This window comes from Pelophylax lessonae (genome assembly GCF_965119305.1).
Source record: "Pelophylax lessonae genome assembly, chromosome: 3".
Taxonomy (NCBI): Eukaryota; Metazoa; Chordata; class Amphibia; order Anura; family Ranidae; genus Pelophylax; species Pelophylax lessonae.
The window spans coordinates 524,892,410-524,914,610 of record NC_138770.1 but is presented as its reverse complement, the minus strand read 5'-3'; positions in this window follow the sequence as shown (position 1 = coordinate 524,914,610).

Here is a 22,201-nt window from a genome sequence, read left to right as displayed (position 1 = left end):
AAAATCCTTTTTGGGGTGCAGTGAACAACATCCTTTTTGGGGTGCAGTGAACACAATCTTTTTGGGGTGCAGTGAACAAAATCCTTTGTGGGGTGCAGTGAACACAATCTTTTTGGGGTGGAGTGAACAACATCCTTTTTGGGGTGCAGTGAACAAAATCCTTTTTGGGGTGCAGTGAACAAAATCATTTTTGGGGTGCAGTGAACACAATCTTTTTGGGGTGCAGTGAACACAATCTTTGTGGGGTGCAGTGAACACAATCTTTTTGGGGTGGAGTGAACAACATCCTTTTTGGGGTGCAGTGAACAACATCCTTTTTGGGGTGCAGTGAACACAATCTTTTTGGGGTGCAGTGAACACAATCTTTGTGGGGTACAGTGAACAGAATCTTTGTGGGGTGCAGTGAACACAATCTTTGGGGGGTACAGTGAACACAATCTTTGTGAGGTGCAGTGAACACAATCTTTGTGGGGTGCAGTGAACACAATCATTGTGGGGTGCAGTGAACTCAATCTTTGTGGGGTACAGTGAACACAATCTCATACTTCTGAAGGTTTGAGGGTGCTGCCTGTTCCATACTCCCCCTACTCCTCATCTAGCCTTTTAGGGGTACAAACAATAGTAATTGGGGCCTAGTGTGGTTGTGTACGTGTGATATACATACACTTTTTTGGGATCATATTTTCTATTCCGCTATTTAATCAAAAACCTTTGGGGATCAGTTAAATTGGGGGATAGTCTGTGTTGGTACGTGTGAGAGAGATCCACCTTTCCAAGTTGTTGGGGTTCATCTCATACTTCTGAAGGTTTGAGGGTGCTGCCTGTTCCATACTCCCCCTACTCCTAGCCTTTTAGGGGTACAAACAATAGTAATTGGGGCCTAGTGTGGTTGTGTACGTGTGATATACATACACTTTTTTGGGATCATATTTTCTATTCCGCTATTTAATCAAAAACCTTTGGGGATCAGTTAAATTGGGGGATAGTCTGTGTTGGTACGTGTGAGAGAGATCCACCTTTCCAAGTTGTTGGGGTTCATCTCATACTTCTGAAGGTTTGAGGGTGCTGCCTGTTCCATACTCCCCCTACTCCTAGCCTTTTAGGGGTACAAACAATAGTAATTGGGGCCTAGTGTGGTTGTGTACGTGTGATATACATACACTTTTTTGGGATCATATTTTCTATTCCGCTATTTAATCAAAAACCTTTGGGGATCAGTTAAATTGGGGGATAGTCTGTGTTGGTACGTGTGAGAGAGATCCACCTTTCCAAGTTGTTGGGGTTCATCTCATACTTCTGAAGGTTTGAGGGTGCTGCCTGTTCCATACTCCCCCCTACTCCTAGCCTTTTAGGGGTACAAACAATAGTAATTGGGGCCTAGTGTGGTTGTGTACGTGTGATATACATACACTTTTTTGGGATCATATTTTCTATTCCGCTATTTAATCAAAAACCTTTGGGGATCAGTTAAATTGGGGGATAGTCTGTGTTGGTACGTGTGAGAGAGATCCACCTTTCCAAGTTGTTGGGGTTCATCTCATACTTCTGAAGGTTTGAGGGTGCTGCCTGTTCCATACTCCCCCTACTCCTAGCCTTTTAGGGGTACAAACAATAGTAATTGGGGCCTAGTGTGGTTGTGTACGTGTGATATACATACACTTTTTTGGGATCATATTTTCTATTCCGCTATTTAATCAAAAACCTTTGGGGATCAGTTAAATTGGGGGATAGTCTGTGTTGGTACGTGTGAGAGAGATCCACCTTTCCAAGTTGTTGGGGTTCATCTCATACTTCTGAAGGTTTGAGGGTGCTGCCTGTTCCATACTCCCCCCTACTCCTAGCCTTTTAGGGGTACAAACAATAGTAATTGGGGCCTAGTGTGGTTGTGTACGTGTGATATACATACACTTTTTTGGGATCATATTTTCTATTCCGCTATTTAATCAAAAACCTTTGGGGATCAGTTAAATTGGGGGATAGTCTGTGTTGGTACGTGTGAGAGAGATCCACCTTTCCAAGTTGTTGGGGTTCATCTCATACTTCTGAAGGTTTGAGGGTGCTGCCTGTTCCATACTCCCCCTACTCCTAGCCTTTTAGGGGTACAAACAATAGTAATTGGGGCCTAGTGTGGTTGTGTACGTGTGATATACATACACTTTTTTGGGATCATATTTTCTATTCCGCTATTTAATCAAAAACCTTTGGGGATCAGTTAAATTGGGGGATAGTCTGTGTTGGTACGTGTGAGAGAGATCCACCTTTCCAAGTTGTTGGGGTTCATCTCATACTTCTGAAGGTTTGAGGGTGCTGCCTGTTCCATACTCCCCCTACTCCTAGCCTTTTAGGGGTACAAACAATAGTAATTGGGGCCTAGTGTGGTTGTGTACGTGTGATATACATACACTTTTTTTGGATCATATTTTCTATTCCGCTATTTAATCAAAAACCTTTGGGGATCAGTTAAATTGGGGGATAGTCTGTGTTGGTACGTGTGAGAGAGATCCACCTTTCCAAGTTGTTGGGGTTCATCTCATACTTCTGAAGGTTTGAGGGTGCTGCCTGTTCCATACTCCCCCTACTCCTCATCTAGCCTTTTAGGGGTACAAACAATAGTAATTGGGGCCCAGTGTGGTTGTGTACGTGTGATATACATACACTTTTTTGGGATCATATTTTCTATTCCGCTATTTAATCAAAAACCTTTGGGGATCAGTTAAATTGGGGGATAGTCTGTGTCGGTACGTGTGAGAGAGATCCACCTTTCCAAGTTGTTGGGGTTCATCTCATACTTCTGAAGGTTTGAGGGTGCTGCCTGTTCCATACCCCCCCTACTCCTCATCTAGCCTTTTAGGGGTACAAACAATAGTAATTGGGGCCTAGTGTGGTTGTGTACGTGCGAGATACATACACTTTTTTTGATCATATTTCCTATTCCGCTATTCAATAAAAACCTTTGAGGATCAATTGAATTGCGGGATAGTCTGTGTCGGTACGTGTGAGAGAGATCCACCTTTCCAAGTTGTTGGGGTTCATCTCATACTTCTGAAGGTTTGAGGGTGCTGCCTGTTCCATACTCCCCCTACTCCTCATCTAGCCTTTTAGGGGTACAAACAATAGTAATTGGGGCCTAGTGTGGTTGTGTACGTGTGATATACATACATTTTTTTTGGATCATATTTTCTATTCCGCTATTTAATCAAAAACCTTTGGGGATCAGTTAAATTGGGGGATAGTCTGTGTTGGTACGTGTGAGAGAGATCCACCTTTCCAAGTTGTTGGGGTTCATCTCATACTTCTGAAGGTTTGAGGGTGCTGCCTGTTCCATACTCCCCCTACTCCTCATCTAGCCTTTTAGGGGTACAAACAATAGTAATTGGGGCCCAGTGTGGTTGTGTACGTGTGATATACATACACTTTTTTGGGATCATATTTTCTATTCCGCTATTTAATCAAAAACCTTTGGGGATCAGTTAAATTGGGGGATAGTCTGTGTCGGTACGTGTGAGAGAGATCCACCTTTCCAAGTTGTTGGGGTTCATCTCATACTTCTGAAGGTTTGAGGGTGCTGCCTGTTCCATACCCCCCCTACTCCTCATCTAGCCTTTTAGGGGTACAAACAATAGTAATTGGGGCCTAGTGTGGTTGTGTACGTGCGAGATACATACACTTTTTTTGATCATATTTCCTATTCCGCTATTCAATAAAAACCTTTGAGGATCAATTGAATTGCGGGATAGTCTGTGTCGGTACGTGTGAGAGAGATCCACCTTTCCAAGTTGTTGGGGTTCATCTCATACTTCTGAAGGTTTGAGGGTGCTGCCTGTTCCATACTCCCCCTACTCCTCATCTAGCCTTTTAGGGGTACAAACAATAGTAATTGGGGCCCAGTGTGGTTGTGTACGTGTGATATACATACACTTTTTTGGGATCATATTTTCTATTCCGCTATTTAATCAAAAACCTTTGGGGATCAGTTAAATTGGGGGATAGTCTGTGTCGGTACGTGTGAGAGAGATCCACCTTTCCAAGTTGTTGGGGTTCATCTCATACTTCTGAAGGTTTGAGGGTGCTGCCTGTTCCATACCCCCCCTACTCCTCATCTAGCCTTTTAGGGGTACAAACAATAGTAATTGGGGCCTAGTGTGGTTGTGTACGTGCGAGATACATACACTTTTTTTGATCATATTTCCTATTCCGCTATTCAATAAAAACCTTTGAGGATCAATTGAATTGCGGGATAGTCTGTGTCGGTACGTGTGAGAGAGATCCACCTTTCCAAGTTGTTGGGGTTCATCTCATACTTCTGAAGGTTTGAGGGTGCTGCCTGTTCCATACTCCCCCTACTCCTCATCTAGCCTTTTAGGGGTACAAACAATAGTAATTGGGGCCCAGTGTGGTTGTGTACGTGTGATATACATACACTTTTTTTGGATCATATTTTCTATTCCGCTATTTAATCAAAAACCTTTGGGGATCAGTTAAATTGGGGGATAGTCTGTGTCGGTACGTGTGAGAGAGATCCACCTTTCCAAGTTGTTGGGGTTCATCTCATACTTCTGAAGGTTTGAGGGTGCTGCCTGTTCCATACCCCCCCTACTCCTCATCTAGCCTTTTAGGGGTACAAACAATAGTAATTGGGGCCTAGTGTGGTTGTGTACGTGCGAGATACATACACTTTTTTTGATCATATTTCCTATTCCGCTATTCAATAAAAACCTTTGAGGATCAATTGAATTGCGGGATAGTCTGTGTCGGTACGTGTGAGAGAGATCCACCTTTCCAAGTTGTTGGGGTTCATCTCATACTTCTGAAGGTTTGAGGGTGCTGCCTGTTCCATACTCCCCCTACTCCTCATCTAGCCTTTTAGGGGTACAAACAATAGTAATTGGGGCCCAGTGTGGTTGTGTACGTGTGATATACATACACTTTTTTTGGATCATATTTTCTATTCCGCTATTTAATTTAACTGGGCCTCCATGCGAGACCTGTGTGCCTTGTTGCGCTGTTTTGAGTACTCCACCAACATGGCCAGTGGCAATGACGCCGTTCTCAGCTTAACTATCCCACTTCTATGCCTCCTTGAAAAAACAATTCGGGCGATGATGGAAGAGGATGTGGCACAGGATGAGGAGGAGGAGGAGGATGAAGAGGTAACATTTCCAAGGCTTTCAGGGCAGTCATTCGCAAGGGGCTCCGAGGGTGGGTTCCTGCACACGCAAACGCCAGGGACGCAATTGTCCAGCAGGGGCACAGTTCTGGAGGATGAGGAGGATGAGGAGGAGGAGGAGCTGGAGGAGGAGATGGAACCATGTTCACAGCAGGGTGGCACCCAGGCCAGCTCATGGCCATCACTGGTGCGTGGCTGGGGGGATACAGAGGACACGGACGATACACCTCCCACAGAGGACAGCCTTTCGTTGCCTCTGGGCAGCCTGGCACACATGAGCGATTACATGCTGCAGTGTCTCCACAACGACCGCCGAGTTGCCCACATTCTAACTTGTGCTGATTACTGGGTGGCCACGCTGCTGGATCCCCGTTACAAGGACAACGTACCGTCCTTAATTCACTCACTGGAGCGCGATCGCAAGATGCGCGAGTACAAGCGCACGCTGGTAGACGCCATGCTGCTGGCATTCCCATCTGACAGCGGGGCCACAGTGGAAGCACAAGGCAGAGGAGGAGGAGGAGGAGGTCGCCAACGCAACCAGGGCACCGCCAGCACCTCAGAAGGCAGGGTTAGCATGGCCGAAATGTGGAAAAGCTTTGTCAGCACGCCACAACAAACAGCAGCACCAGCAGCTCAGATGGAACGTCTTAGCAGGAGGCAGCATTTTACCAACATGGTGGAGCAGTATGTGTGCACACGCCTACATGTAGTGAATGACGGGTCTGCCCCCTTCAACTTCTGGGTCTCCAAATTGGGCACATGGCTTGAGCTTGCCCTTTACGCCTTGGAGGTGCTGGCGTGCCCTGCAGCCAGTGTATTATCTGAACGGGTATTTAGCACGGCTGGGGGCGTTATAACAGACAAGCGCAGCCGCCTGTCCAGAGACAATGTGGACAAGCTCACGTTCATTAAAATGAACCAGGCATGGATCCCACGGGACTTTTCCGTACCTTATGCAGAATAGCAATGGATACCGACCTTACCCACCCATTGTTCCATTTTTGCTCTTTCTCACTCTTTTGGGGTGTACCCTCATTTAAAATTTTTGAAAAGAAGCAGTGTTGGCTACCTCGTCCTCCTCCTCAGGGCCAGATTAATGTAGGGGCTATTGGAGCTGCAGCTCCAGGCCCCTACCTTTTATATAGGCCCCGGGTTGGCCATATTCACTGTTACCGCTCTTCTGTCACTTGTAAACACAGAAGTCTGGCTTCTATGCTCGCTTCCCCAGGCAGCACCCTCAGAACCTCCCCACACAGCGTGAAGGCCGGACAAGGAGGGACAGTTGGCGATGCATGGATGTGTTTATGGGCTTCAGAGACAGCATCCCATGTTGAATTAGGCATGCATGGCTGCACCCTTCCTCCTCTGGGTGCATGGCAAGGCACGGCCCTTAAGGCCCTTCAAAATCCTCAGCACCAAGCCCATGATGCTGTTAATCCGGCCCTGGTCCTCCTCCACCGCCGCTTCCACCTACACCGCCCATAGGTGTGCGCAGCCTATTGCATTAAGGTGTGCACCCCAAAGTTGAAATACACATGCATGTGTTTGCCAGCAGGGAGAGTAATGTATCGGGGCCATGTACCTGTAGGCAAGGAGAAATAGAGCAGAGCAGGTCCCAGGGAGATCTTTCCCATCTCCTCACTGGCAATGCTATGTGCCCTAGGTGATTAGGGTGTGCCCAGGCACACCCAGCACACCCTGTGCGCACGCCTATGTCACCGCCACATCCACCACCACCTCAACCTCCCTCCTACTCCATATGGGCCTCGTCCTTCAGAGATGAAGAAGAACATTGTTTTATTTTTCTGTTTTTTTTTTGTTGTTTTAAGTTATTTCCCTATCCACATTTGTTTGCAGAGCACTTGCCATGCTCTTAATTACGTTTTGCTGCCATTTGCAGCACTCTAGCCCTTTCCTTTGGTGTTTTAGAGCCATTTTAGTGCCTTAAAGTTCGGGTCCCCATTGACTTCAATGGGGTTCGGTGTCCGGGAAAAGTTCGGTAAAAGTCCGGGACACGGACCCGGACTTTTTTTTAAAGTTCGGCCGAACCCGTCGAACACGGACATCTAGGTGTTCGCTCAACCCTAAACACAGACTATCCCGCAATTTAATTGATCCCCAAAGGTTTTTATTGAATAGCGGAATAGAAAATATGATCAAAAAAAGTGTATGTATCTCACACGTAAATAACCACACTAGACCCTAATTACTATTGTTTGTACCCCTAAAGGCAGGATGAGGAGTAGGAGGAGTATGGAACAGGCAGCACCCTCAAATCTTCAGAAGTATGAGATGAACCCCAAAAACTTGGAAAGGTGTATCTCATACGTACCAACACAGACTATCCCGCAATTTAATTGATCCCCAAAGGTTTTTATTGAATAGCGGAATAGGAAATATGATCAAAAAAAGTGTATGTATCTCACACGTACAGAAGCACACTAGGCCCCAATTACTATTGTTTGTACCCCTAAAAGGCTGGATCAGGAGTAGGAGGAGTATGGTACAGGCAGCACCCTCAAATCTTCAGAAGTATGAGATGAACCCCAAAAACTTGGAAAGGTGGATCTCACATGTACCAACACAGACTATCCCGCAATTTAACTGATCCCCAAAGGTTTTTATTGAATAGCGGAATAGAAAATATGATCAACAAAAGTGTATGTATCTCACACGTACAAAACCACACTAGGCCCCAATTACTATTGTTTGTACCCCTAAAAGGCTGGATGAGGAGTAGGAGGAGTATGGAACAGGCAGCACCCTCAAATCTTCAGAAGTATGAGATGAACCCCAAAAACTTGGAAAGGTGTATCTCACACGTACCAACACAGACTATCCCGCAATTTAATTGATCCCCAAAGGTTTTTATTGAATAGCGGAATAGGAAATATGATCAAAAAAAGTGTATGTATCTCACACGTACAGAAGCACACTAGGCCCCAATTACTATTGTTTGTACCCCTAAAAGGCTGGATGAGGAGTAGGAGGAGTATGGTACAGGCAGCACCCTCAAATCTTCAGAAGTATGAGATGAACCCCAAAAACTTGGAAAGGTGGATCTCACACGTACCAACACAGATTATCCCGCAATTTAACTGATCCCCAAAGGTTTTTATTGAATAGCGGAATAGAAAATATGATAAAAAAGTGTATGTATCTCACACGTACAGAACCACACTAGACCCTAATTACTATTGTTTGTACCCCTAAAGGCAGGATGAGGAGTAGGAGGAGTATGGAACAGGCAGCACCCTCAAATCTTCAGAAGTATGAGATGAACCCCAAAAACTTGGAAAGGTGTATCTCATACGTACCAACACAGACTATCCCGCAATTTAATTGATCCCCAAAGGTTTTTATTGAATAGCGGAATAGGAAATATGATCAAAAAAAGTGTATGTATCTCACACGTACAGAAGCACACTAGGCCCCAATTACTATTGTTTGTACCCCTAAAAGGCTGGATCAGGAGTAGGAGGAGTATGGTACAGGCAGCACCCTCAAATCTTCAGAAGTATGAGATGAACCCCAAAAACTTGGAAAGGTGGATCTCACACGTACCAACACAGACTATCCCGCAATTTAACTGATCCCCAAAGGTTTTTATTGAATAGCGGAATAGAAAATATGATCAACAAAAGTGTATGTATCTCACACGTACAAAACCACACTAGGCCCCAATTACTATTGTTTGTACCCCTAAAAGGCTGGATGAGGAGTAGGAGGAGTATGGAACAGGCAGCACCCTCAAATCTTCAGAAGTATGAGATGAACCCCAAAAACTTGGAAAGGTGGATCTCACACGTACCAACACAGACTATCCCGCAATTTAATTGATTCCCAAAGGTTTTTATTGAATAGCGGAATAGAAAATATGATCAAAAAAAGTGTATGTATCTCACACGTACAAAACCACACTAGGCCCCAATTACTATTGTTTGTACACCTAAAAGGCTGGATGAGGAGTAGGAGGAGTATGGAACAGGCAGCACCCTCAAATCTTCAGAAGTATGAGATGAACCCCAAAAACTTGGAAAGGTGTATCTCACACGTACCAACACAGACTATCCCGCAATTTAATTGATCCCCAAAGGTTTTTATTGAATAGCGGAATAGGAAATATGATCAAAAAAAGTGTATGTATCTCACACGTACAGAAGCACACTAGGCCCCAATTACTATTGTTTGTACCCCTAAAAGGCTGGATGAGGAGTAGGAGGAGTATGGTACAGGCAGCACCCTCAAATCTTCAGAAGTATGAGATGAACCCCAAAAACTTGGAAAGGTGGATCTCACACGTACCAACACAGATTATCCCGCAATTTAACTGATCGCCAAAGGTTTTTATTGAATAGCGGAATAGAAAATATGATCAAAAAAAGTGTATGTATCTCACACGTACAGAACCACACTAGACCCCAATTACTATTGTTTGTACCCCTAAAGGCAGGATGAGGAGTAGGAGGAGTATGGAACAGGCAGCACCCTCAAATCTTCAGAAGTATGAGATGAACCCCAAAAACTTGGAAAGGTGGATCTCACACGTACCAACACAGACTATCCCGCAATTTAACTGATCCCCAAAGGTTTTTATTGAATAGCGGAATAGAAAATATGATCAACAAAAGTGTATGTATCTCACACGTACAAAACCACACTAGGCCCCAATTACTATTGTTTGTACCCCTAAAAGGCTGGATGAGGAGTAGGAGGAGTATGGAACAGGCAGCACCCTCAAATGTTCAGAAGTATGAGATGAACCCCAAAAACTTGGAAAGGTGGATCTCACACATACCAACACAGACTATCCCGCAATTTAATTGATCCCCAAAGGTTTTTATTTAATAGCGGAATAGAAAATATGATCAAAAAAAGTGTATGTATCTCACATGTACAAAACCACACTAGGCCCCAATTACTATTGTTTGTACACCTAAAAGGCTGGATGAGGAGTAGGAGGAGTATGGAACAGGCAGCACCCTCAAATCTTCAGAAGTATGAGATGAACCCCAAAAACTTGGAAAGGTGGATCTCACACGTACCAACACAGACTATCCCGCAATTTAACTGATCCCCAAAGGTTTTTATTGAATAGCGGAATAGAAAATATGATCAACAAAAGTGTATGTATCTCACACGTACAAAACCACACTAGGCCCCAATTACTATTGTTTGTACCCCTAAAAGGCTGGATGAGGAGTAGGAGGAGTATGGAACAGGCAGCACCCTCAAATCTTCAGAAGTATGAGATGAACCCCAAAAACTTGGAAAGGTGGATCTCACACATACCAACACAGACTATCCCGCAATTTAATTGATCCCCAAAGGTTTTTATTGAATAGCGGAATAGAAAATATGATCAAAAAAAGTGTATGTATCTCACACGTACAAAACCACACTAGGCCCCAATTACTATTGTTTGTACACCTAAAAGGCTGGATGAGGAGTAGGAGGAGTATGGTACAGGCAGCACCCTCAAATCTTCAGAAGTATGAGATGAACCCCAAAAACTTGGAAAGGTGGATCTCACACGTACCAACACAGATTATCCCGCAATTTAACTGATCCCGAAAGGTTTTTATTGAATAGCGGAATAGAAAATATGATCAAAAAAAGTGTATGTATCTCACACGTACAGAACCACACTAGGCCCCAATTACTATTGTTTGTACCCCTAAAGGCAGGATGAGGAGTAGGAGGAGTATGGAACAGGCAGCACCCTCAAATCTTCAGAAGTATGAGATGAACCCCAAAAACTTGGAAAAGTGGATCTCACACATACCAACACAGACTATCCCGCAATTTAATTGATCCCCAAAGGTTTTTATTGAATAGCGGAATAGAAAATATGATCAAAATAAGTGTATGTATCTCACACGTACAAAACCACACTAGGCCCCAATTACTATTGTTTGTACACCTAAAAGGCTGGATGAGGAGTAGGAGGAGTATGGAACAGGCAGCACCCTCAAATCTTCAGAAGTATGAGATGAACCCCAAAAACTTGGAAAGGTGTATCTCACACGTACCAACACAGACTATCCCGCAATTTAATTGATCCCCAAAGATTTTTATTGAATAGCGGAATAGGAAATATGATCAAAAAAAGTGTATGTATCTCACACGTACAGAAGCACACTAGGCCCCAATTACTATTGTTTGTACCCCTAAAGGCAGGATGAGGAGTAGGAGGAGTTTGGAACAGGCAGCACCCTCAAATCTTCAGAAGTATGAGATGAACCCCAAAACTTGGAAAGGTGTATCTCACACGTACCAACACAGACTATCCCGCAATTTAATTGATCCCCAAAGGTTTTTATTGAATAGCGGAATAGGAAATATGATCAAAAAAAGTGTATGTATCTCACACGTACAAAACCACACTAGGCCCCAATTACTATTGTTTGTACCCCTAAAAGGCTGGATGAGGAGTAGGAGGAGTTTGGACCAGGCAGCACCCTCAAATCTTCAGAAGTATGAGATGAACCCCAAAAACCCCAAATATCATTCAGCTCTGCTGCAGGCCACAATTTAATTTTTTTTAACCCAAGGCTGTATATTGAATAGTGGAATAGAAAAAAAGTTTATGATTTTTGAAACCACTCAATAATAGCACATGTGAACTGAACACAGCAGTGTATGATCAGTCAGCAAAAATGCTGCACACAGTGACTGATAGAAAAATACTTTTCTCCCTCCTCCTCAGTGGGCAAAAAAGATTGTGTTCACTGCACCCCAAAAAGATTGTGTTCACTGCACCCCAAAAAGATTGTGTTCACAGCAGCCCACACACAGCAAAACTGATGTGAACCACTGACACCTGCCTATCTCCTATCCCACCCCACAGAGCAATATCGATTGTAGTTTGTAGAACACACTGTCTGACCCTAAAAATCAGCAGACTCTCTCCCTAAAAGGATTGATAAGATGATGATCATAAATCGGGTGACTGCAAACCCCACCCCACACAGCAATTTCGATTGTAGTTTGTAGAACACACTAACCCTAAAAATCAGCAGACTCTCTCCCTAAAAGGATTGATAAGATGATGATCGTAGATCGGGTGACTGCAAACCCCACCCCACACAGCAATATTGATTGTAGTTTGTAGAACACACTTACCCTAAAAATCAGCAGACTCTCTCCCTAAAAGGATTGATAAGATGATGACCGTAGATCGGGTGACTGCAAACCCCACCCCACACAGCAATATTGATTGTAGTTTGTAGAACACACTGACCCTAAAAATCAGCAGCAGCCTTGCCCTAAAATGCCTACAACTCGCCCTGCCTAACACACTCCGACCTGTCCCTCAATTCTAACCGGACACAAATGTTTTTTTTTTCCTGTCTGTCCCTAATCAGCAGCCAGCACGTTGATGTGTGCTCTGTCCCTGAACTAAACAGCAGAATGACGCCGCAGCGGCGCTGCCTCGAACTTATAAAGACTTGGTCACATGCTTCAGACGGCCAATCACAGCTACTAATACATTTGTAGGCATGGCTGGGATGGCTTAGGCACACCAGTTAAACGCTTGTTGATTGGCTGTTGAAAGCACGCCATGAAAAGCGCGCCAATGCATGCAAAACCCGGAAATAAAACGACTGAACACGGATTTTTACCCGAATATACAGTAAATTTTCGGGTCCGTGTTTGGGTAACAAAAATCCAATTATTCGGTACGAACACGAATAATACAGTCCGTGTTCGCTCAACCCTATTTTTAAAGTTTGCCTCCCATTAAAGTCAATGGGGCCTGCCACGAACTTGCGGTTCGCAAACTTAAGAGAAAATTAGCGGCTGACGTTTGCGAACTGCCCCGGCCGATGTCCGTCCATCACTAAGTGTGACATGTTAGGTATCTATTTTCTCAGCCTAACATCATCTTTATATTATACCAAGCAATTTGGTATTATATTGTGTTTTTGTGCAGTAAAATTCATTAAAGTCTATTTTTTCCCAAAAAGTTGCGTCTAAAAAAAAAACGCTGCACAAATATCGTGTGACATACAAGATATGTCTTAATATGTAATATATAATATATGCTTAAAATTTACATGTATGTGTGTGTGTGTATATATATATAATGTTTGGAAGTTTCAAGTAGTTTTCTAACAAACAAAATTATGATTTTTTACATGTAGAAGAGGAATGTCAGAATTGGCCTGGACTGGAACTAGTTAAAGCATCCAGAGTGACTTTGGAGCAGGTAGAGTGACTTTAAGGCATTCAGAGTAACTTGAGAATATTTAGAGTGACCTCAAAGCATTCAGAGTAACTTCAAAGCAATCAGAGTAAGTTCAAAGCATTCAGAATGACCCTGAAGCAGTAACTTTGAAGCATATGGAGGGACTCTGGAACAGATAGAGTAGCTTGGTTCACAGCACAAGAAGATGAGACAGGATCTGTAAATCTTTACCCATCCCCAGTCTTTACTGCAGAAAGGCAGGTTGTAGTTTCCATAAGACCAAGCAGTCTTTTCCATACAGAAAAAGGAGCCACTAAGCACTGTGCAGGGACTTTCATTTAGGGATGTCATGAATCCGATAAATGTACACATTTCTCCTCTATTAACCCAGAAATAAAATAAAATATGTATGGAGAACCTCCTCAACTTAATTGGTCACAAATTTAACATAACTTCTTATTTGTTTTCTCCTAATTTTGTCTATAACATTTAAAAGTATAATTGTATATTTTTGTTTTGCACAATAACCAACTCAAACACATTAACTGGCTCATTGTTTTCCCTTTTGTTCTCTACATTTACAGATCTTATTTAACCAGACTATGTTTCATCACCTAAAGTACATTGATTTTATCAACCCAACCTTAACAACTGCATTGAGTCTTAGTGGCAGTGACAGAGGAATATCATACTTCATTGTACTCAAAAACCTATACTAGGCAAAGGATAGAAGAAGATGGCGGGTATGGTCATTTTAAGGTTAGGTTTCTCTTGTTTATTCTTTGTCCCTTTTTAATTTTGCCAGAAAATTGTTTTATTATTAAATGCAATCGTGAAAGGCTTTGATGTTGTATGACTCATTTGCACATTCCTTTTACTGTCTCTTTCAAAGGAAATATCAATTGAAATTTCTGCTCACCTAGCACATAATGCCACCCTCTAGCAGGTGATAATTTCCACATGATAAGTAAGGCTTTGATGTATTTCTGATGGGTTCTGACAAGTTTCTATGAGCAGTGGTCTGAAATTTGAAACCTCTTGACTGTTTCTTGTCAATAACCTATTTAAAACAATCGGATACTACTTAGACAAAACATTGGCAAAAGTTTTGCTGTCTCACAGAGATAAAATAAATGAAATGGGATCCAGCAGTTGGAAAAATACTAAACTTAAAAAAGTGTACTTTTATCATATCTTTATTCTATTTAGTCTGTATATAGATGTTACACACCATGCTCTTTATGCTTGGCTTGTGGGCAGGTACCTACAAGGGGTTAATGCTTTTCTGCAGTGCCGACTTATTTTCTGCAGCTATCTAGGTCAATCTGTGGGGCTGTTTCTCATATCTTCAAGTTCACTGAGCCAACCAGGTGCAAATTGTTACAATGTAGATGTGTGGTGGATCTGAGGAGTTGATTGGCACAAATTTTCCAGAGACCCACATTAAAAGGGCTCACTGATATGCCCTGGGTGTTCCCAGCTAGAGTTCCCAAGAAGAATGCTTCCAAAAATGTAGTTGTTACTGGGCTGAAATGATCACCCCACTGGAGGGGGGGGGGGGTGATGGGAGCCCAATTAGGATTCCTGGTGAGGGTATTGTGGACCCTCTTGGACCTGTAGCTGCTGACCATGAACTCTATGGACTCTTTGCTACTTCTTGTGGGTTATTTGTCTTAATGGACACTTGCCATCTGCCTAAAGTAAAGTCATTTTATGGGGCACATAGACAACTCTGTAGAGGAATCTGTGTGAGAAGCTGCTTTGCAAGAACTGCTTCTGTATGCTTGGCTTACTTCAGTATAGTCACAATTAACTGTTATTTGCCTGGTCTGAATTCTCTAAAAAGGGGTGCATCATGGGTCTAACACACGTACTGTCCAGTGGAAGTTAATGTGTCATTAATGTGTCATTACTAAGGACTACAGTGTTTGTGTCATTGCTTAATGCACCCATACAGACAGGAGATGGGTGACTGGCAAGGGTAACATTGAAGAGGGGTTGTGCTTGTCAAACAAAACAAAAATAAAATTCCCAGCTCAACTCACCATCCAATCTGCTACCAACTGAATTATCCTGTCTAACAGTTTGCATTAAAATCAGGGGTTTAGTTAGCACATTTGCAAATACATGCGTAAGCTGCAGAGCAAATGTAGGACAGCAAAAATATAGTAGTGCCTTGGAGCAGCTCTGCAGCTTACACAATGTATTTCTAAATGTGTTCTAACTAAACCCCCTTTTTTTTTATATATTTTTATTCAAAGTTATATTGACAGTTCAGTAAGAAAATAAGCAGAAAGAATATAGACAAGCGCAAAGGACATTGTTGTTACAAGATTTCCCGCCAGTTTTAATTAAATGGCAGTTACAGATTGTGCAGTAGCTTTGAAGAAGTACATCAGGTAGATCAGCGTCAGGGAAGTCTTTAGACAACAATTTGAGAGAACTGATTTGACGAGGGGATGTTGTCTGCAGAAGAAGTTGAGCATATAGGTAGGATATAGTATAGTTCCATTGCCTCAACTCCGTGGTGTCTATCAAAGATTGTTGCAGAGGTTTTTTTTGCAGGGCCTTTATATGCCTTAACATAGTTTGTGAGTTGATAGTAATAGAAAACATGGTGGCGAGGGAGGTTGTAATCCAGTGAGAGCTCATCGAAGGTTTTCAGCTGGCCGGTACTTAGATGAAACAAGGACTCTACTCGTTGTAGACCAATAGACTTCCAGGTATCAAAAGCTTTACAGTCTGCACTTTGAGGGGTACATGGGGATACCATATATGGGTAGGAAATGTGATATGGTACTCATGCGTTTCAGATGTTTGTGTGATTTCTTACAGGCTACTAGTGTGTCCTGTATCAGGATATTGTTGCAGAGGGTGGTTATCAGAGATGTCGATTTAGCATGTAGCATAGCCACAAGGTTGTACAGATGGACCAATGCTGACTCCAGTGCACGATTAGAGTATACCGATGACTGGAGGCAAGGCCTGCTCCACCTTCGCTCTTCGGGAGATATATTTTGTGGAGTGCAATACGTGATCAATTGGCCAGAGACATGCTACTAAAGTTTTATGTAGGGCCTGGACATCAGCATGTTTCAACCGTATAGCTAATGTTTGGAGAGGATAAAGGAGCCTGGCAAAAGATATCATCCTAAATAAATGGCATCTCCCAAAGAGCGATATTGGTAGGGATGTCCACACTTCTAACTCACGACATATTTTAGTAAATAGAGGTGGAAAATTCAGTTGGTATAAAGAAGATGGTTCTCGATGTTAATGCCCAAATAAGTTACGCTGTGGGAAGCCATTTACAGAGGAGAGGATGGGGTTCATGTCCTGGAAGCAGAAGGGTTTAGTGGTAAAACCTTGCTCTTCGAAAAGTTGATGCGTAAGCTCCAGCAGGCCCTATAGGTTGTGAAGATGTCCGGGATGATTGAGAGATCAGTGGACACTGAGGAGGAGAAAAGCAGAACATCATCCGCAAATACCGCCGCACGTAGAGTCTCACCCTCTGTATTAATTCTGCTCAGTGATGGATGAGAGAGAAGTAGGAAAGAAAGGTTTAATAGCTAACTTGAATAACAAGAGGGCACCCTTGTCATAAACCCCTGTTTTTAACTCAAACTGTTAGAAAGGATAATTCGGTTGATAACAGATTGGCTTGGTTGAGCTGGGAATTTTCCGTGGTTTTGTTTTACATGCGTTGCCATTTCATGTGCTCCTTGCTGTGAAGGCCAGTTTTAGGAGGGGGCAATGGCCAGTTGCTTGTTAGTGTTGTACTTGTCCCGTTTACTAGTGACCGACTCTCTGCATTCTGGGACAGGACCCGAAGCACAGAGTGCCTAAGGACCCAGCCTGGTGTCATGGAAGAGTGTGTTTGAGGTACCTCGGGAGAATAAGAGCAAGCATGGTGGTTGGAGAAGCAGAGAGAGCAAAAGTGTTTCCCATATATAATGGCAACCATGGGATGTGTCAATGGCGGAAAGGTAACATGGACTGCTGGATTGGTGGAGCTTATACAGGGTTAATGATACCAGTCTCAAAATGCTGCATATCTGGGAGTGGTGTCCTCTAAGCATGAGAGTACCTGAAAGTGTCATCAGGGTAATGTAGTCAGCACAGAGAGCAAGGAGTTAGTGTCAATGCAGCTCGCTTCTAAGTCCAGGATACCTGCCCTAATGTTGACTGTCACATGACCGCAGCTCCCAGCCTAAAAATCAGGAACTAGTCCGTCGAGTTCAAACAATTAAAAATAAATAAACACATACATAAATAAATATAACTTAATCATACAATCCCATATACAAAATCCTATACCCACAGTTACTCCAGAGGAAGGCGAAAAACCCCAGCAAAGCATGATCCAATTTGCTACAGAAGGGAAAAAAAATCCTTCCTGATCCCCCAAGAGGCAATCGGGTTTTCCCTGGATCAACTTTACCTATAAATGTTAGTACCCAATTACAGTATATTATGTATGTTTAGGAAAGAATCCAGGCCTTTTTTAACAGCTTCCGGACTGCCCGCCACACATTTACTGCGGCAGGCTGGTCCTCTTGCGCGAAGCGACATAGACCTACATAGCACTGTGCTTGGTTCTGGGGGGGGCGAGCGCGTGCCATGGACGGCATGCTCCTGCCCCCACTAGGCAGCGGGAATGCCGATACACGGGACCGGTGGCTGCGATTGCCGCTGGCCACCCGCGATCGCTCCCCGCTGAGAGAGAAGGACGGTCAGCTGTTGTAAACACACTGGTCCCCCCAAAAGTGTCAAAAATGTCAGTTAGGGGTCCCATATGTCTGCCGCAATGTCACGGTCCCACTTAAAATTTGCAGATCGCTGCCATTACTAGTAAAAAACAAAACAAAAAAAAATGACATAAATCTTTCCCCTAGTTTGTAGACGCAATAACTTTTGCGCAAACCAATCAAAATATGCTTACTGCGATTTTTTCACCAAAATGATGTAGCAGAATACACAGTGGCCTTAAATGATGAAAATTTAGATGTTTTTTTGGGGGGGGGAATGTTATATAGCAGATTATGAAAAATATTGTTTTTTTTTTCCCAGAATTGTTGCTGTTTTTTTGTTTATAGCGCAAAAATAAAAATCGCACAGGTGATCAAATACCACCAAAAGCAAGCTCTATTTGTGGGGAAAAAAGTACATCAATTTTATTTGGGTACAGTGTCTCACGACCACGCAATTTTCAATTAAATTAACTCAATGCCGAATCACAAAAAATGGCCTGGTCATTAAGGGGACAAGTCCTTCTGGTCCAGAAGTGGTTAAAGCAATCTACTGAGCTGGCCAGAACCACCTCTGGAGGGAGTCTATTCCACATTTTCATAGCTCTTACTGTGAAGAAACCTTTCCATATTTGGAGATGAAATATCTTTTCCTCTAGACGTAAAGAGTGCCCCCCTTGTCCTCTGCGATGACTTGAAAGTGAATAACTCCACACCAAGTTCACTATATGGACCCCCTATGTATTTGTACATGTTGATCATATCCCCCCTTAATCTCCTCTTCTCAAGAGAAAATAAATGCAGTTCCTCTAATCTTTCTTTATAGCTAAGATCCTCCATGCCTCTTATCAGTTTGGTTGCCCTTCTCTGCACTTTCTCCAATTCCACGATATCCTTTTGAGAACTGGTGCCCAAAACTGAACTGCATACTCCAGATGAGGTCTTACTAATGATTTGTACAGTGGTAAAATTATATATCTCTCTCTAGAGTCTATACCTCTCTTAATACAAGGAAAGAACTTTGCTCACTTTGGAAACTGCAGCTTAGCATTGCATGCTATTATTAAGCTTATGATCTACCACAACACCCAGATCCTTCTCCACTATAGATTCCCCCAGTTGTACTCCCCCTAGTATGTATGATGCATGAATATTCTTACCCCATCAAGTGCATAACTTTACATTTATCAACAATACACCTCATTTACCACATAGTTTCCCAATTAAACAGTGCATTGGTGTTGGTTTGTAAGTTGGATACATCCTTTAAGAACGTTATTCCACTGCATATCTTGGTGTCATCTGCAAACACTGAAATTGTACTTTTAATCCCAGACTCTATATCATTTATAAAGATATTAAAAATGAAGGATCCCAACTTAGAACCTTGGGGTACACCACTAATAACCTTAGACCATTTAGAGTAAGAAGGATCATTAACCACTTCTCTCTGAATTCTATCTTTTATCCAATTTTCTATCCATTTACAAACCTATCTCTCCAGGCCTGTAGATTTTATCTAACACATTCGCTGTGTGGGAAACTATGTCAAACGCTTTTGCAAAATGCAAGTATACTACGTCCACAGCCACCCCTCTGTCCAAGGTTTTACTTATCTCCTCATAAAATTAAATCATCATATAGAGAAAAGAAAACGGTTTAACCAATATCTCACTTGTGGTTATTACTGTCAGGCTTAAATAAGCCAACGCGACAGCATCCCCAATTGCTGACTCACCTCGTAGAAGGTGCAATCCAAGTGACCCATATGCATATACTCAAAAAGATTTGTGAAAACTCAACAAGGAAGTCACAGCAGGACTGTGCAGTTTAATCACAGAATAGTTTATAACATTTTAAAACTTCTGGATAAAAATACCACCATCATGTTCACCTTAGTAAGAAATGAAAAAGACAACATTGTCAGGGATAGATGCAGCTGCGACCACACAGTGCACACATATACATAGATCCCAATCATTAGCTTGTTAAAGCATATTGCTGTCAGCAAGAAAAGGTATGGCTGTTAATGCATACTAATAATAATAGGATTTAATAGCCCCTTGAGATCAGCAACAGGTAGTAATAGATATCAGCCTAATCTAAAGATATATAGTCACTCAATACGAGTATGATCGATCTTCATCTGGGTAAATAGCATGAAGAGTGGGACTGAATGGATATAGTTAAGAGCTGTACTGTGTAAATGGAAGTCTCTTATATCTTCAGTATCCTGGGACGTCCATAAACATACAAGCGTATAATGTACTGATAAAGATCAGATTTTCCAATGCTAGTACAGTACAGGCAACAAAAGATGCAACAGCACTGTAAACAGAGCAACAGTAGAAGCAGACTGATGAATCTGCTCACTCAACCAATATGCGACCAACATGAATTCATTTGCTGGGACATGGGAGGAAAGGTCTGCGCTCGCAGTATAAGCAAGCATGTCACAATAAGCCAGGCTTATTCCCAGTATCGGTATTTGATGATTCAGGTCTCTTACAAAGGTTAGAGTGCTCTTCAATCATGTTAGTCTGTATGGCTGAGATTCATCATAGCTGTGCCTGTATTATAAATGGCGTCTGTTGTTTCAGTTGGTATATCGAGCATGTGGAAATGTGTGCAAAGGTGTGAAGCTGCATCATCCGTGTGACGTCAAAGCGTTCTACACCATGTGAGTGACGCTTGGACATCACCGATGATGCAGCTCCACACCTTTGCACATGCTCGACGTACAGACGCCATCTCTCATACAGGCACAGCTATCCTCTACTGGCCCTGGGAAAGCCATGCCAGCATACTCTAAAGTTAGGAAAAATATCACTGCCAGCTCCTTTTTATAGATCCTTCCTACATTGTGTCACTGTCATTGAAAAACAGTGCCTATCTATACCTTATTAGCTCTGTTCTTTCCGGCCACTCTCCCTCTCGTGTTCCTCCTGCTCCTCCAAGAATAGCTTTAGATTGGAGGAGGAGAACGATCATGCGATCGGCCAAGAAACATCAGAGGAGAGCAATGACGTGACCTGCCATGAAAGAACGGAGCTAATAAGGTATTTGATGATTCAGGTCTCTTACAAAGGTTAGAGTGCTCTTCAATCATGTCAGTCTGTATGGCTGAGATTCATCATAGCTGTGCCTGTATTATAAATGGCGTCTGTTGTTTCAGTTGGTATATCGAGCATGTGGAAATGTGTGCAAAGGTGTGAAGCTGCATCATCCATGTGACGTCAAAGCGTTCTACACCATGTGAGTGACGCTTGGACATCACCGATGATGCAGCTCCACACCTTTGCACATGCTCGACGTACAGACGCCATCTCTCATACAGGCACAGCTATCCTCTACTGGCCCTGGGAAAGCCATGCCAGCATACTCTAAAGTTAGGAAAAATATCACTGCCAGCTCCTTTTTATAGATCCTTCCTACATTGTGTCACTGTCATTGAAAAACAGTGCCTATCTATACCTTATTAGCTCTGTTCTTTGCGGCCACTCTCCCTCTCGTGTTCCTCCTGCTCCTCCAAGAATAGCTTTAGATTGGAGGAGGAGAACGATCATGTGATCGGCCATGAAACATCAGAGGAGAGCAATGACGTGACCTGCCATGAAAGAACGGAGCTAATAAGGTATTTAGAGGCTTCGGTTTACAATGACAGTGACACAATATAGGAAGGATCTATGAAAAGGGGCTGGCAGTAAATTTTTTTTAAACTTTAGAGTACGCTGGCAGGGCTGTCCCAGGAGATTGGGGGTCTCCTGGGGGGCTGTGTAGTGTAAAGGGGGCTGTGCAATGCAAAGGGTGTCTGTTAAATAAAAGGGGCTGTGTATTATTATTTTTTAATTATTTAAAATGTTCAGTTTTTTCCTGAAACCTCCCTCTTAAAATCAAGGTGCGTGTTATACACTGATAAATACTGTATTTCAGACCAATAAAGTACATTTCAAATTCACAAAGTCAGTGTAATCATGCCATTCCTTTGAATGGGAGTTATGCATCATACCTGTAGTGAGAAGTACTCTCACTAAAGCGAGGCTAGACTCTTACAAGGTCTAAATATCTGGTAAGAAGCCAATTTTAACAGTT